At 32.8% G+C, this 16511-nt stretch overlaps 1 pseudogene; it reads left to right on the top strand.

Moving 5' to 3' along the window:
• Positions 1–7145: 7145 nt before the first annotated feature.
• LOC111643483 (uncharacterized) lies at positions 7146–14981 on the top strand (annotated as a pseudogene).
• Positions 14982–16511: the final 1530 nt, after the last annotated feature.

Genomic DNA, 16511 nt, shown 5'->3' with positions numbered 1-16511 from the left:
TGTTTTTTCAAAGTGTCTAATAATGGCAATTCTAAATTTCCGAAATATTAGACTAATGTAATATTGTTTAATGATGAATAGTCCTACTCAACCATCCAAATTTTCATCCCTTTTTTATATTAAATTAACATATTATTCTTGTTATGAGTAGAACCTTGAAACCTGCAATAGATAAAGAAATTCCTTGTTTGGATTGTAAAATATGAAAAGTAACTATTACAGTAAAAAATACTCATACTTTACTGTCAGATGGCAGCGATCTCTTACTCTGTTATCAAATGAAGGATTGATTACATATATGACATAAAGAAGCTTGATCATACGTGACCTTCTCTGCTGTTGTGAAATTGATCATCTTGATAGGATTTTTACACAATTTTTTCAGTTTTAAAGTAAAAAGATAAAGAATATTAATAAATTGTTTAACAGGTGTCTTATCATTATTTTCATTATTTTGTCTATAAATTTGATGCTTTAATTTCCTATCATCATAAATACATTTGATAAAACACCCAATACTATACTATACATGGTGTTGATATGCACGTTTACTTATAACACATTTTAATAAACATTCAGAGTCCACATAAATAATAAAAAGTACTCGAATCTTGTATGTAAAATCTTAAAATTCCAGTATGGGATTATTCATCTTTTTTTAGGTGGAATAATAGTGGAACTTTTGATACTTTTACAATCTTCTTCAATTTTCTTTTGCTTTCAATTTTTCTGTAGACTAAAAGCAGTGAAGGCATCAATCATCAATCACATATGTTTGTGGCGTGCTGATGTGTGGACGACTGTTTGCATATTTAACGTGAAAAATTTTCAATCCAAACATAATGATAATTATATTTCGTAAGTAAAATTTTCTCATTTTTTAAGTTCACTCCTTAATCATTTTTTTCATTTTTCGTTGGTATATTCTTTTTGATTATTTGATAGTAGAAACTTATTACCTAATAAAACCATTAATACTGAAACCATCAGAGGAGCCCCATATGGTAGTGGAAGCTAGCTGTGGCTGTTCTCTGAAAAGTAAAATAAAATGAACACCGTAAATTTTTATTTTTTATTTTTACACTATTCAAATTTTTAATGTAACGTAGTATATCTTTTTCTTCTACTCCTTCTTTTTTTTTTCTTCTTCATCTTCATCTTCTTTTACCATCTTTGCGTTACTCTTTGCATTGGAATGCTTTCCTAATCAGTTGCTACTGCTGCTGTTGGTATTGTTTGGTACAGTGTAGGCAAGACATTTTCTTCTTCTGTTTCTTTAATTGGATTTAGCACTGTTTCAGAACTCCAATTCTGCTTCATCCTCCATGGAACTGATAAAGATAAATCTGTTAATAGTGACTCGACAGCCAATATTTCATCTATCCGTGCAGTTCTAGATGCTGTTAGGGTATTTTCTTTTTCTTTTAAAAAAACAAAATATATATTATATAATGGTAAAAATATCAAGATTTAATATAAACAAGCACTTTTTTTCTTACCTTTGTTTTTTTTCCTAAAATATCTGCTGTGGATACTGCATCTTGTGCAGTGTATCTGCAAAAGGATCCATAGCAGTATTTCGAACCGAATCCACAGCTTTAATTTAGGCTGCTACCACAGCATCTGACAAGGGATTCCCAGCATTTTTTGCATGATTTATAGGGTCCATCATAAGGGTAAACTCTTTTTCTTCTTCTTCATTCTACCTTGCATAATTGTTTAACACATGACACAAAAACCGTTGGTTAAACCTGTGGATGTCACTCATTGCTATCTTTTTAACCATGTTATATGCTGTAAAAAAATTATTACCTCTTGAAATGATAAAAAATTATTTGTAGTGGAATTTTTTTTTAATTTCAGTCAAAAGGTAGGTAATTGTACAAAAATCTCAACATTATTTACATAGGGAGAGATTGAACATCTTGAAATGATATGATATCTTTACATGATTTATAAATTTTTTTTTTATATACTTTATATTATTTATATCTAAATGATATGATATAAAAAAAATGATATTTCTAACATCATTTCTGCGATAAAAGTATTATTTAAATAAAGGAAATAGAAAATTTAAAAAACTGAACATCGTTGCTGTAGAGAGAGAGTTACAATAGAACTTGCGTGATTTACTACCTATGACTTGAAATGAAGGTCAAGAGCAGCCCTAAACTTTTTTGAAAAGTGCATGTAAATACATAGCAACGAGGGGGGTCGCATGTTGTTTCTGATGAGCTATTTAAAAATTTTGAAAAACCTATAATTGAAGGAAAAATTCTTACATGTAGATAATTACCTGTGTGCATGACACCAAGGGAGAGAATCGTTGTACATATCATAAGTATCAAACATAGTTTCGCATGCTTTGCATATATTCTGGGGGGGGGGAGGGAGGATTGCACTTGAATCTTTTTCGAACTCTGCTGCTTTCTTATTGCGCTTGTATCCTTTTCTAACATTGCTATTTTCTTATTGGATTGGAGTAGTTGAACTCAGGTTAAGAAAAGCTTAGTAGCCCTTTGATATCCATTATTCAGAAGCTGTATTCTGAACTATTCAGTTACACATTACTATTACAACTCGAAAACATGATCTTTTTAATATTTTTGATAAAGTTTTTCTATGGCAACTAACTGAAAATGATTTTTGGGATGATTCCATAATTCCATGAGCTGAATAAGAAAACGGGGCAGTGATGGGTAAGTTTAAAAAAATTATTTTCTCAAATTTTTTTTCTCTTTATCATTATTTTTTACTTTTTTTGTTTGACAGATGGTACACATTATTTTGAACATCTTTTTTCAAGGCTATGTTCCCCAGTTGGTGTCATCGAGGTAGTCCGAAAACCACCTTTATCTCTGATACGTTCATACATGGAGAGTTTTTATGCTCTTCAAGCAGCACAACAACAAGCTCCTGGCGGAGTTCCTGCTACATGAACACTACAGGCGGCTGTAGCCCGTCGTTGGTGATGGTGACAATTTGTGCTATGTCTGTGATCGAGTGAATTCTACTGTGATTTATATTTACATTTGTGTTTTATTAACTGTTCTTTGCCGACATTTTAACCAGTTTTACTACTTATATATATATATATATATATATATATATATATATATATATTTATTACTTATATTTACAGTATTGCTCTCACATTTATCACTCCTTTAGATATTGTTATTTTATTTGTTAGTTCTATTTGTTAGTTTTATTGATATAACATAATTTTAAATCCTCTCGAACTGATATATGTGTATACGTGTTTTGCAGTTACCTGCGGCAACTGCTGTTGATAACAATAATCATGTAGTAAGCAGAGCTATCAAGGGCTGTAGCCCTTAGCTCTTTAAAACAATAAATTCAATTCAATTCAACGTGTATCAGAACACACAGCTCCTCTTGCCCTGTCCATTGTACCAAAGCTGGCAAAAATCGCACTTAACACAACCAATATCGAAAATGCTTTATTTGGAGGTAAGTTTAATTACTTTTTAACTATTTTTGTGATGTGTCAGTTTTCTTATTTTTTTTATTGAAATTTTTTTTTTTTTTTTTTTTTTAGTTATTATTTTTAAATTTTTTCAATAGATTTCGAAGCTGATCGTCAGTTTATATCATCGAGATTATCTTTCTGTACTATTGCTATTGCGGTATTAGGAAAATCACCGCAATCACCAACTTCGTCATCCACTGAGAGTTTTTACTCTGTCCAAACGGTGATTGGGTGTGTTTTACTGCAAAGAGCACTACCCTACTTAACCACAATATCGCCCCAGTCAGCAGAGGTGCTACAAGTCTTTGATGTGGCATCATCAGTTGCATCACAAGTCATTAGTGTACGATCTTCACTAATGATTCTTATCGATTATTATCGATGTATCATCTGCAGCAGAAGTTCTAGATACAACTTTTTCTTCGCAGCCACCTCTAGACAATGTGGAATCGCCTCCGGAAAGAATTAGTTAACTATTTATTCAAAAGAAAGAGGGCAGAAGAAACAGTTAATAATAATGAAATAAAAAAGATATACCACGTACTAAGCTTTAAATAAGAAACGTTAAATAACTTAAATTATTATTTTGTACATGTATTGTAAAATAGCTTATTTTTAAATTAAACAATTTGATGAATATATGAGCATTTTCAAGAGTACAAGATCGTTACATTTATTACTATAGTATTTCCCTAAATTCCAAAAAACTTGCTGTCTGTGTTGTACGACCCAGTGCATAGTACACACATTCTCCATGGACTTGTCCATAAGTCTTTACATTATGACACTCATTTAGAAGGCAAAGGGCAAAGTTTAACATGCTCAATTTACATGAAAGGGATAGGATGATTTATTGGGAATTAAGTATGATGTGCTTTTACCATGGGATTTATTTGTTCACATACCCGTGACCGAAGAACGTATATTTCTCCTTCTAATGATGAAGTATATTGTAGATATTCAGTGTGTCAAGACCACAAAACACAAATTTCTCCTTAAAGAAATTTTCTATGTTAATCTTGGAAAAAAAAGGAATTCCATGGGAGTTGTAATAGTGCTTAAGCCGCCTTTTGAGTAGAAAAATTTATCACATGAGGACAAAAAGCAAAATCGTTGGCTAATAACCATAATTTCAACGGTAAAAGCTAGAATAGTGGGAGTGTTATCTATAAAAGAGTACTTAATATAATTAAAAACGAACTGGTTGACGCAGAAACAATTTTTTTCAAAGTTCTTTAAAAAATTCTAGAAGAAATAATACCATGCAAATACATATACTGGTAGGGTTTTGCCCTCTTGCGCGCTTTGCACGCCAACCCCCATTAACGGATAAGTAAAATCTATTCTCAAAGTTTATACTTAAGTTTTGATTCATTTATTTGTATTTTATTGGACCTGAATTAATTAGGTCATTCGAAGTTGAGTAAGCAAAAAAAAGTTAAATTGAATCTTACCAGATTTTAAAGACTAAGGTAAAAGCACCAGTACGTGAACACTTTTTCCATAAAGTCTTTGTTTTCTTATTTTTATTGAATTTCTGATTTGCATAACAACAAAACAGTCATTGCGCTAGTAAGTTTATATTTTTTCCTTAAAAAAAAAAAAAAAAAAAAAAGTTTTTCTAGGTCATGTGTACAATTGATAAATTAATTTTAAAGTTTTTTTACCAATGACCCAGTAGATAAACCGCGTGTTCAGGTATTAGTACCAATACGTATTTTTAACCGAGTACTTGAACATCCCATGTTAATTAAATGGGAGAGAGGTTATGTTAGCTGCCTTTTACTGATTTCTATTTTTATTATGTATTGCAAACAACCAAATTAAAAAATTTCTTTCTAATTTCATTGGTAACATATTATGAAAACTATAACGACTGGCTTAACATACTATTATTATTGATTAACAGTGATTTCAATAGTTTTTATGTGTTCGAGTACTGGGCATAGGTAAAACCTAATGGTACCAGTACCTGAACAGTCTCACAAGCCACCTTCATGCAAGTTGCACGAATAAATAATTCTTTTCTCGTTGAGTATAAAGACTTACTGAAATATAAATTTTGTTTTATCTAAAGAACGATCAAAGGATATCAGAAACATTTTTTTTATCCACTTAAATTGAAAATAGTTTATTCAAGCTGTTCAATTTACTGGTGCAATTTTAGGAAGTGTTCACGTACTGGTGCTTTTACCTTATGGCATTTCGCTAAAGTACTCAAAAAAAGAATTTCTACAAAGGGGGCTAGGTTAAAAATACGGGGCTGTTTTTAAAAATATTTAAAGAATAGACTGTTTATTCCAAATGAATGCCTTAAAGCTCACGTATAAAGAGAGATATGCCCTTCTTTTTTTTAGGCAAATTTTAGTGTCAGGGGTCCCCTGATAGTAGATACTGCCTTTTACACGTAGTACATGAAAATAAAACCAAATAAAGTCTCTCTTTATGTGTCATAACTTTATTAAATATTTTAAATGTTTTATGGTAAGAATATATTTTTAAAGATTAAATTGTACCTCTTTTGATTTTTTTAAGGTGTGGCTTGTAGTTTCAATTCAATTTTCGCTTTTTAAAATAATACCAGCATATGTTCGATTTAATGTATGCTCAGCTAAAGAGTAAACAAAAGAATATTTGAAAAATAATTTGTGAAAACATTAAAAACACTTATTTTGTAGATGATCCTCAAGGATCAGGAACAACCTTTTTATGTAAAACATTAGTTTATTACGTCACATCAAAAAGAAAACTAATTTGGTTGATGGCCTGGACTAGCATTGTGTCAGTACTCCACCAAAAGCTATATGTGCAAGTCATTCACGTTTTTCTACACTTTTAAAGTAGTGAATATCAAAGAATACGGACGTCCAGCTCTTGCAAATTTTAACGAAGACTAGTTTCTATGAAAGTACCATATATATCTAATATTATTTCGTTGTATAACAGAGTTCAGTTACCAACTTCCACTCACCCCCCATACAAGCATCGTCGGCTCTCAAGATTTAAAATTTTTCCTCTAGCCCCTTTCAAAATAAGGGACCAAACTCAAAATTTCTTCCTTCAAATGACCCAAAAATAAATATCCTACAAAAATAAAGACCTCCTTTGCCCCTCATGCTCCCCTCCAATACCCTTCATGATACTTGTCAAAATTAAATTATTAATCATAAGTTATGCATACATCATGAGAATATCAAACAATACACAGTAAAATTATCATTTTCCTACTTCGGGCGTTTTTGAGGGTGTGGTGTGCCCTCAGCAGTGGTGGGTAGATATAATGGGTGTAATCCGCAATCGCCGCCAGCAGTTACATATGTAAGTCGTGACAACGTTGCGTGATTGGGGGCGCTACTGTCAATTTACTGGTGATGTGATCCGCAATCCCGCCAGCAGTAAAGCAGACGACGTCGGTCTACTTGCTCTTTTTCGTGACATTTTCTGATTGTTAACAAAGCATATTGTGCTAGACGTGAACAAACACGCAGACCAAAAAAAATAGTTTCAAGTGCCAAAAATAAAAATGGAAATAACAGCTCCAATACTTGCTGTTATGTTTGACTCCAGCAGTTCCAGTTCTAGTGATTCAGACGATAATTCATCGTTTTTTAGCAGTGACGATGAAAATGATAAAAGAAGAGTAAAGCCCAGAGTGATGAATTTCATTGAAACTGTGGTTTACAGATTTAATGCAAAGGAATTCCAAGAAAATTTTCGGTTAATACATAATTATGTATCGCTACTGATAAAAACTATATAATGAGTATTGTTATAATAACAATGATTCTGTTAATTTATAGATTAAAAAGAAGTACATTTGAATACTTACTTGCTTTGATAAGACCAGACATGAAGGGGACTGCAGGAGTTGCAGGCAACATGCCTATTGAACCTGAAAAACAGTTGCTAATAACGTTATGGTTCTTAGGAACTCCAGACTGTTATAGGTTCACAATGAATTTTTTTTACATGTAAGTACGCATTTCTTTAAATGATGTAAATAATCAAAATTTTTAATTTGAAAACAAGATCAGTTATTTCAAAATTCGGAGTGGGACATGCAACTGCATGGAGATCTGTGAAAAGAGTTGTGAAAGCAATCTGCAAGCTTAGCAGTGTTTTTATCAAATGGCCTTCCATCGAAGAGGCTGACAGAATCACACAGGTTATCGAAAAAAAATATAAATTTCCAGGAGTTGTTGGAGCAGCGGATGGTATCCACATCAAAATCTTAGCTCCTAAAAGAGATGGTTAAAGCTATGTCAACCGTAAAAATGTACACACAATACAACTGCAGGTTTATAAAATTGTGTAATATTGATTGTCAATGAAATCTACCAGTTGTAGTAAAATGTATTGAATATTATGTAGGTTATTTAAAACGATAAACTGGAGTTTATTCATTGCTTTTGCGGGATGCCTGGTTCGGTACATGACATGAGGATTTTTAAGTTTTCTGGTGTACAGCAGATGTGCAATGAGACGTTCTTTCGGGATAATGAGCATATTTTAGGAGACTCTGCGTACACTATCCAAAAACATGTCATGGTTTCTTATAAGGATGATGGACACTTGACAGTTGAACAAATTTTTTTTAATAAAACTCTTTCTAGAGCCAGAACAATGGTCGAACGTTCGATTGGATTGTTAAGGTCGCGTTGGAGATGTTGACTAGATAAACTTCAAATGAGAAGAACAGACCTTATACCATACTATCTTCTTTGCTGTTGTATTTCGCATAACTTATGTATAAAAGAAGAAGATGAGTGTGAGTATCCAATACTGGTGCCTGACGTAGTCGATGAATGTACTCCTCCGTTGTCAATTGATAACATTCAAAAACAAGAAGGTATAATTAAAAGAGAGAACATTAGAAATATTTTAAGTATGTAATATTTATTATTAATGCAAAATACGCTTTGTCTTACAAGTGCATTTTTGTATCAATCTTTTGTTAATTCTTGTACTTCTATAACTTTTGTAATTGTATGAAAATGTAATTTTTTTTCACAACAAACAACTGACTTTTTTTTCTTACGTTAACTCTTCATGTAATGGTTACTTATCCTTAACAGTCTTGCATGACTTATGAATTATTACATTTTAGTTAACTACATTAAAGCAATGGTACGTACACAAGTATTTGTGTTCTTCGAACAAAATAGAATCTTTGTAACTTATCTAATAGTAAAAAATTGTAATTTTATACATTAACTATTTATTAATTGGTAACTTTTGGTAACTTATACTTAACAGTCTTGCATGACTTATAAATTATTAAATTTTAGTTAACTAGATTAAAGCGATGGTACGTACACAAGTATTTGTGTTCTTCGAAAAAAATAGAACTTTTCTAATTGTAATTTTTTTTCCAAAACAGACTTTTTTTCTTACATTCACTATTCATGTAATGATAAATTATGATTAACAGTCTTGGATGACTTACAATTAGTATAACGTTACTGAGAACACTATGAATAATCTATGGTATCCCAAAGAAAATAAAACAATCGCGTTTGAACTTTTTTAAAAATAAAATAGAAGTGTTAATATACACTGTAAACCCTACAACGTAGTTTTGTAACGATGAGTATCGAAAATATATAGTTCCGTTTGTACTTTTTCCAAAATAGCTTTCAAAATACTTAGTTTCTCTTCTCGATATGCTTTTGTCTCAAATCTTCTCAAACGTTTCTCCTCTATGATGTTCCTTGGAGTTCATGATGCAAAATGTGAAATTATCTACTTGAATAAAAAACACGATGACTTAAAAAAAATCCTAACAATTAAGCTACTCGAAAATGTAGTCTGCTTTACTGCTGTTGGGATTGTGCGGGATCACAGCAAAAATGTCACGAAAAAGAGCAAGTAGACCGACGTTGTCTGTTTTACTGCTGGCGGGATTGCGGATCACATCACCAATAAATCGACAGTAGTGCCCCCAACCACGCAACGTTTTCACGTCTTACATATGTAACTGCTGGCGGCGATTGCGGATTACACACAATACCTAGAGCAACGTACCAAGTTTCTGACAGGTAAGACACCTGGTAAGTTACCTCACGAGTTTCAGATAAGTTTCTGACAAATTAGTTTCTGACACACTCAACAATGATGTCAGTGATATCAAACCAGTGTGCCTAAGGGTAAGATAACATAGAGTCTGGCAGTCTGCAGAATGGCAGAATCGCGCTAAGTTTAAATTATGTTTAAATTATAACATCTCAGAATAATTTAGTAAAATAAAGAAAAAATTGTAATTATTGTCATAACAGAATAAAGGCTTAGTTACGATCAATTTCATTTACAATAAAACGTGTCAAATATTATTTTATAAATTTTTTTATAGATTTATGTCAACATCACACAGTCAGTCAGTAGGGTCACTGATGTAACCTGGTATGTACAACAATATGTAACTGTGACAAAACGTTTTTCGTCGCCTTTTTTTTCATAAATATTAGTTAATACAGAAATGCAAATGTATTACGATAATTATTTCTTTGCTTACGTAACAGGTTTTGAATATTAATAATGAAACATATTTTAAACTTAGCGTGATTCTGCCAGTCTGCAGACTGCCAGACTCCATGTAATCTCACTCTTAAAGTAGTACCAAACGTAAAGCGCAAAATTCAAATCAGGTCTTAAATTACAGGCGCCTTAAAACAAGTAAGCCTGCACTTTCCTAATCAATAACATAAGCGTCTATAACCAGATAACCCAGGATATTCAATGACTTTTTAAATTTTATTAAAAATAAATATTTAATAACATAAGCACCAGTTATCTGATGACCCAGGGCGTTTATTGGCGACCTTATTAATAATAAAAATTCATATTTAATAACATAAACACCTATCACTTCGTGACTCAAGGCATTTATTGACCACTTTATTGACAATAAACAAAAATAATTAAAAACATAAGCACCTATCACCTGATAATGCAGGGTGTTTACTGGTCACTCTGTTAAAAAATTAAATATTAATTATTAATACAAGCGTTCATCACCTGAAGACTCAGGGCGATTATTGACCACTCTATTAAATATTAAAATATTAAATAACTAGCAGCCCCCCCGTCTCAGCTTCACCCGAGACTTACTAAATGGAACATCGTAGAGTGTTGACATGTAATGTGAAACGTTTTCAGTTAAAAAGTTTACATCTATTCCTGACACTTCTCAGAAAAAAAATCTTCTTATTAAAAACATATTTGTTTGGAATCCATACAGTTCATTTGGTCAAATAATAAGCTATAAAAATTGAAAAAATAACATTATTATGCAGAAAAGTACCATGTGGTCCTTATGCCATAAAATAATCGTTGGCTATAATGGGGCCGTTAATTTGCAGTTTTTTTCGTATAATTTACAAAAAGGCTATTTTTTAAAGCTGTTAAGATTTAAAACGCCCAAAAAATAGATATTAAAAAAAAATTTTTTTCTTATTTCACAACTTTATTACCAGAGCAAAAAAGTCCTAGAGCTTAGTCTCAAAATTTTTTATAGCCAAAAAAATACATATACATTTTTTACTTATTTAAAAATCTAGAAGATTTAAGAGATAACTGTGAGGGTACTGATTAAAAAGCTGATCTCTCACGCAATGGATTTTTTATTCGTGAATTTTGACGCTGCTGTTTCAATCTCGACAAATGTTCTGCGTCAGTTCTTGACGCCTAAAATTGTATTCATTAGATACAATTAAACTTTTCCTTACAGTTCGCCCCCTTGTGACTTTTAGCTTTCTTAAGACTTTTGTGACCCCTAAAGGCTGTTTTCTGTCAACTTTGTTCAGTTCTAATACATTTATTGGCAAGGTGGTTCAACGTCTTATGGCCCTTAAAAGGACAAGTGAGTTTTTTAAGTAAACTCTTTCTTGACTGAAGTTAACAGCAATTGTGACTGCCTGGATACCTCAGGGTGGTCTTCTCTGGCCTGATATCGAAGCCCTAGACTAATCAGGAGAGAAATTACAATGTCCGAAGCTTTGGAGGTAGTTGTAGTGCTCTTTCCCAACGTCTCCTGGTATAACGTCGAAGACGGTATCTAAAGTACCTTTTTTTGCAGACTCCGTTATTTTGGTAATCTAAGATAGGGAGATTGGTTCGTGATGCTTGCTCGTTGAAACCTATCCCGTTGGCTCAAGCTGTAAGATTCGCCCTGCGCACTCTTTGGAAAGGATCGATGATTCCTGGTTGAATGCTTATATGAAGAGTAATGTAATGGAGGGTCATCAGTCACTGGGGTTCCCAGGCTTGCGAAGAACAACTCCACTCGTGACGACTGCCAGTGCATGACTGACTTGGTTTAATAGTAGCCGTCTTTAGTTAACATAGTCTTTTAGTTGACGAATCGCTTTCAGAAATGGTAGTAAGAATGTATTCGTTGGCAAAGTAGTTTAAGCTTAGGTGGCCCTTGAACTGATGAAATTGATGGTTAAGTAGGGAACGTAAATGCTCATAATGGCCATGAAAAGGGCCAATGGTAAAATTTCCAGTTATTCCTATTATTATTCTTGATGATGGAGAGCTAGCTGCGGATGACTTGACTTTTATCCTTAGAGTCTCTGTGTACGGAGACCGTAGAGAAGAGAAGTATGCTGCTGACCGAAGAATATCTCGTCTTTAGGTTGTTCCCCGGATAACCAACTGCTTATCGTCAGTCGGGAAAGTGGCTCTAAAGAATACCTTCTCTGTGGGTATGCCGTTGGAACGACTACTGAGAAGGAAGCCATTTTAGCTGTCCGTACTTCTCAGGGCTGCCTCCCCTGGCTTACATTAGTTGTATAAATTCTCTGATAGCACCAGGTTGGATGGTGGAATGGCCACATAACTCTAAAGTGTTGGAGCAGGTTGTACTCTGGCTAGACACGTCTCCTGGTATTCCGCTGGAGACGTAATCGGTTTGAATAGTTTTTTATTGGTGGCACTCGTCCACCGTGGAGCATCAGGATGGAAGTAGACCTAGGTCACTTGCCCATTGGAGAAGAGTGTCGTTGGTTACCGGAATACCCAGCTGCACGACTATTATATAGATATATTCTCGATGCAGCTTGATGAAGCTCGATTATCTTACTGAACTAAAGTGGCGTATTTTTACAAGACTTTGAGCTTATTTGTTGCTTTTGTTATTAAATTTTTCAAGATAAAAACTATACTAATATCATCTAGGAAGTGTCAAGAATCGGTATGCAAAATTTCAGCAAAATCGGTTCAGTAGTTTTCGCGGTTAGCAATTACAACGGTTTTAGCGACTTTGCTTTATATATTTGTAAGATAACACAAGCATCTATTACCCGCTGACCTGGGGCCCTTACTGGCAACTCTATTGAATAATAAATTATAAATTATTAACACAAGTGCCTAGTACCCGATGGCCCGGGGTCCTTATTGGACACGTAAAAGACATTCTTGAAATGTAAAGTGGTGCTTCAAAGCTCTTTAACTGTTCGATTATAGTAACTACAGTGACTCAGGTTCTCGGATAAAAGGAAGAAAGTTGCATCTCATATTCGTTCATGTTGAAATTATGTAATCTTAAGCAGCTGTGGATGGAAAGATGTCACCTATTCTCATAAAGAGAAGTTATAAATACTGGTAGTATCTTATTATTTTTTTAGTTTTACTAAGGTAACACGAATAGTAACAGCAATAGTGAAGAAGAGAACAGCGTCACATAGAGAATATATTCAGAAAATAATTTTGAACTTCAATATTCATAATATAAAAATACTCATTAAATGCATTATGGATTTTATTATAAGTATTCATGGCCTTTATAATGCTGATAGATACTTCATATTAAAACAATTTTTAGTGGTTTCTTTGCAAGGACATTGTTTGCATCGTTGTTAGACATTGGATAATCAAGCCACCTAGCAGTTTTGATAATTTGCCATTAGATATAAAAAAGCATAATAATTACCAGACGCTAGAAGCCTTCGAAATCGAATGATTTGAGGGCGATGTTACTTTAAATGACTTAAAGTATTATCTTATAACTATTGCTAAGAACCTCAAAAAAATTTATACTTACGGAGGTAATAAAATTAAGTTCATTAGCTCAATCTTGGCGTGCAAAGTTTACGATTCATCCTAAATATGTTGTCCTTTCAAAGACCTCGAAGATAAAGTCTCTTCTCCCGTATATCTTACACATGGGCGAAACCATTTAAAAAAACTATTTTGTGCCCGATATAAACCGCACTTATTAAAACAATAGTTTCTGACAAGCACATTAGTCAAATCACTAAGGCAATACAGCGATTCATATTATGCATCATATGAACGCTTTGAATAACAAAAGCAACAGCCTACTTCGATGACTGGCTATGACGTGGTTAGTTTAGGGAAGTATATGAGAAAAATAATAGTGAAAAAATTTTTATAGTATATTCTTATGTATTTCAAGAATAAGATGTTTAAGAAAATCATTTTGTAAATCATGCCAATTTTACGATTCTTGTTTTGTAAATAATGCACATTTTTTGTATTTCATATAAACTATTTTTAAAAAATTGACAAAAAATTTTCAACAATTACATTTCTACTACTCTACATCTTACATTATGCATCATGCAACGTACTTGCTAACATAAAAAAAATTTGTATGTATATAACTACCACGTTCACAAGCTGCACATGCTTTTGCTAATTCAAACAGCTCGCATACACTAACCCTGCAGACGGCCGTTGCACGTCAGAAGGTGGCACATCAGAGCTGCAGGCGACTAATGCATATTACAGCACGCATAAACTCAAACAGTGAGGGCAAACTAAAGCGGCATCGCAGGTGGCACACATAACTTAAGGCAGCTCACGCAGAAAAGTGTGAGAAAGCCACAGCTCATGCTCGCCCATTGGCTGAAGAAGAAACGGTTTCACCCAAAAAGAGAGAGAGTCACTTGTCATGGAAATAATTCGGATACCCGTGTTAATCAACGCATTAACTGCATTGCCCTGTAACGGCATTATTGTTTTCGGACAATAAATCGATTGATTATAACATGTGTTTGCGGAACCTTAACAATCTTGTTTATTTAGAAATTTTTCTCTAAATGTTAAATTAATTGAGTGAATATTCGGATGAACGTATCATTTTCAATCCACCGGTGCAAGGAAGACATCTGACAAGACTATCTAAAGAACCCGAACACGTTTTTTCCTTTTGTTAAAGAATTTTTCCCTATATTGACAACGTTGTATAGCTCATAACAATGTTAGGTCTACTGTCATTTAGTTTTCTGATTTTTAACATCGATTTTAATTACCTGCTTGTGCTCTCGCCAGTTTTCGGATGATATTTTTTCGCTACGCGTATTGTTAGAATTGGAACTCTGTGGATTGTAATTACTACGATAGTTATTATAAAATTAGTTTGGATTATTACTATTATTGCTATTATTTCCAGCTTGGGAACTTCTGTTGCTCATCGTTGAACGGCAAGGGATGCCTTGATTATTCGGGTTTATTAAACTGATATAAGTATCCCTATAATTATAACGAAACTGAACTTCCTGATCCTGTTCGTAAGGCAAGTTCAATCTACTCATCGCTTTGAAAGAAGTCAGCGTAGTCGTTCATCCGTTGATCGTTCTACAATCTCTTTTAAGTATAATTTGCTAGATTTGTCCGTTGAAGTGATGCGCAAACTAACATATTATCTCAAGCTCAGTAGGCACCCTTGTTAAGTATAGGGTTTGATTATAAAGATGCAGGACATATTTGCTACGCAAATAGTACTTTTCCTTTTTATAATATTCAAATTAAAGCTCTCACAGAATTGACATTAAAGTCTTCTTGTTTTAATGTTTGGATCCACGAAAACCATCAAAGTTACGAACACTAGTATATACAAAGATCTACTAATCTAATGATAAGCGTTTTAAAGCTTGGCCAATGACATATTTAAATTCACTACAGCCAACTCTTATACCCTGTTATTAAAACACTATTTAAGGTTTTAGAATTAATTGAGAAGTTTAACCGTGTCTTGTTTAATCATTGAAACCGTGATGAAAAACACTTTAATCACGTGGACAGCCTATTTATTGAAGTTAGTAACCTTTTGATCCATTTTTTAAAGTGACATACAAAATCAAAACTCAAATTATGTATTAGAAAATATTTGGAAATTTGAAAATATTTCTATAAATTGAAATAGTTTATTACATACTAAGGGAAGAAAGTACGTAATTTCCTCTTGGGTGTGAGTTGCCACGCAAGCCGAAGGTAAGGGTCGCTAACATCCGCGAGATGATGCCGTACTTTTTTTTTAAAACCGATATTCAATTTTTTCCCTTTCTTCGCCAAAAATACGACGTTTTTCTGTGATTTCAGGAAGAAAAATGCAACATAACATCTGAGGTAGAATTTTCGTTTACTACTTATTAAAAAAAGTATCTCACATTCTCTGAGAGGCAGCCACTAAAAAGACATCAAAATACTTTTTCTCTATACAGTACATGCGATTTTTTATCTGCGAGAAATAGTGTCCTTTGCTCTCTAAACAGGTAACAAAGTCGTATTTTTGACGAAAGTATGAAAGAAATATTCGTTTATATATGTATATAATATTCTTATATTATACAGTTAGAATCAGAATTAAAATTAAAATTAACTTTATTTAAGCCTTTTGGTAAGCCACGTCTGACTCTCCGAGATGAATATAAAGATAATAATAATGTTAAAAATTTTCGATATAATGCAACATTTGACAATCCAATTGGCTTACAAAATAAAATACAATAAAATAAATACTCATCAAATAGCACAGATCATATGTCATACACTAGATTAAAGCAGTAGACTGAGCACAATAAATTAATAATACAGTTATGATTATATAATTGAATGGAAATAGTTTAAAAATTTAAACACTAAATCATATAATAACAATGATAAACGCAGATAACACAATTAAGAACTGGTGCAAATCGAGAACGAAGCATTGATATGAATAAAATCAATAAAACCAATAAAGTTATGAACTCACATTGGTATACTTGTA

This window comes from Copidosoma floridanum, unplaced genomic scaffold (genome assembly GCF_036245765.1).
Source record: "Copidosoma floridanum isolate Cflo_tuat_1 unplaced genomic scaffold, Cflo_Japanese_pri ptg000006l, whole genome shotgun sequence".
NCBI classification, from domain to species: domain Eukaryota; kingdom Metazoa; phylum Arthropoda; class Insecta; order Hymenoptera; family Encyrtidae; genus Copidosoma; species Copidosoma floridanum.
Note: the sequence above shows the minus strand (reverse complement) of the source record. Positions and strands in the feature narration are given on the sequence as shown.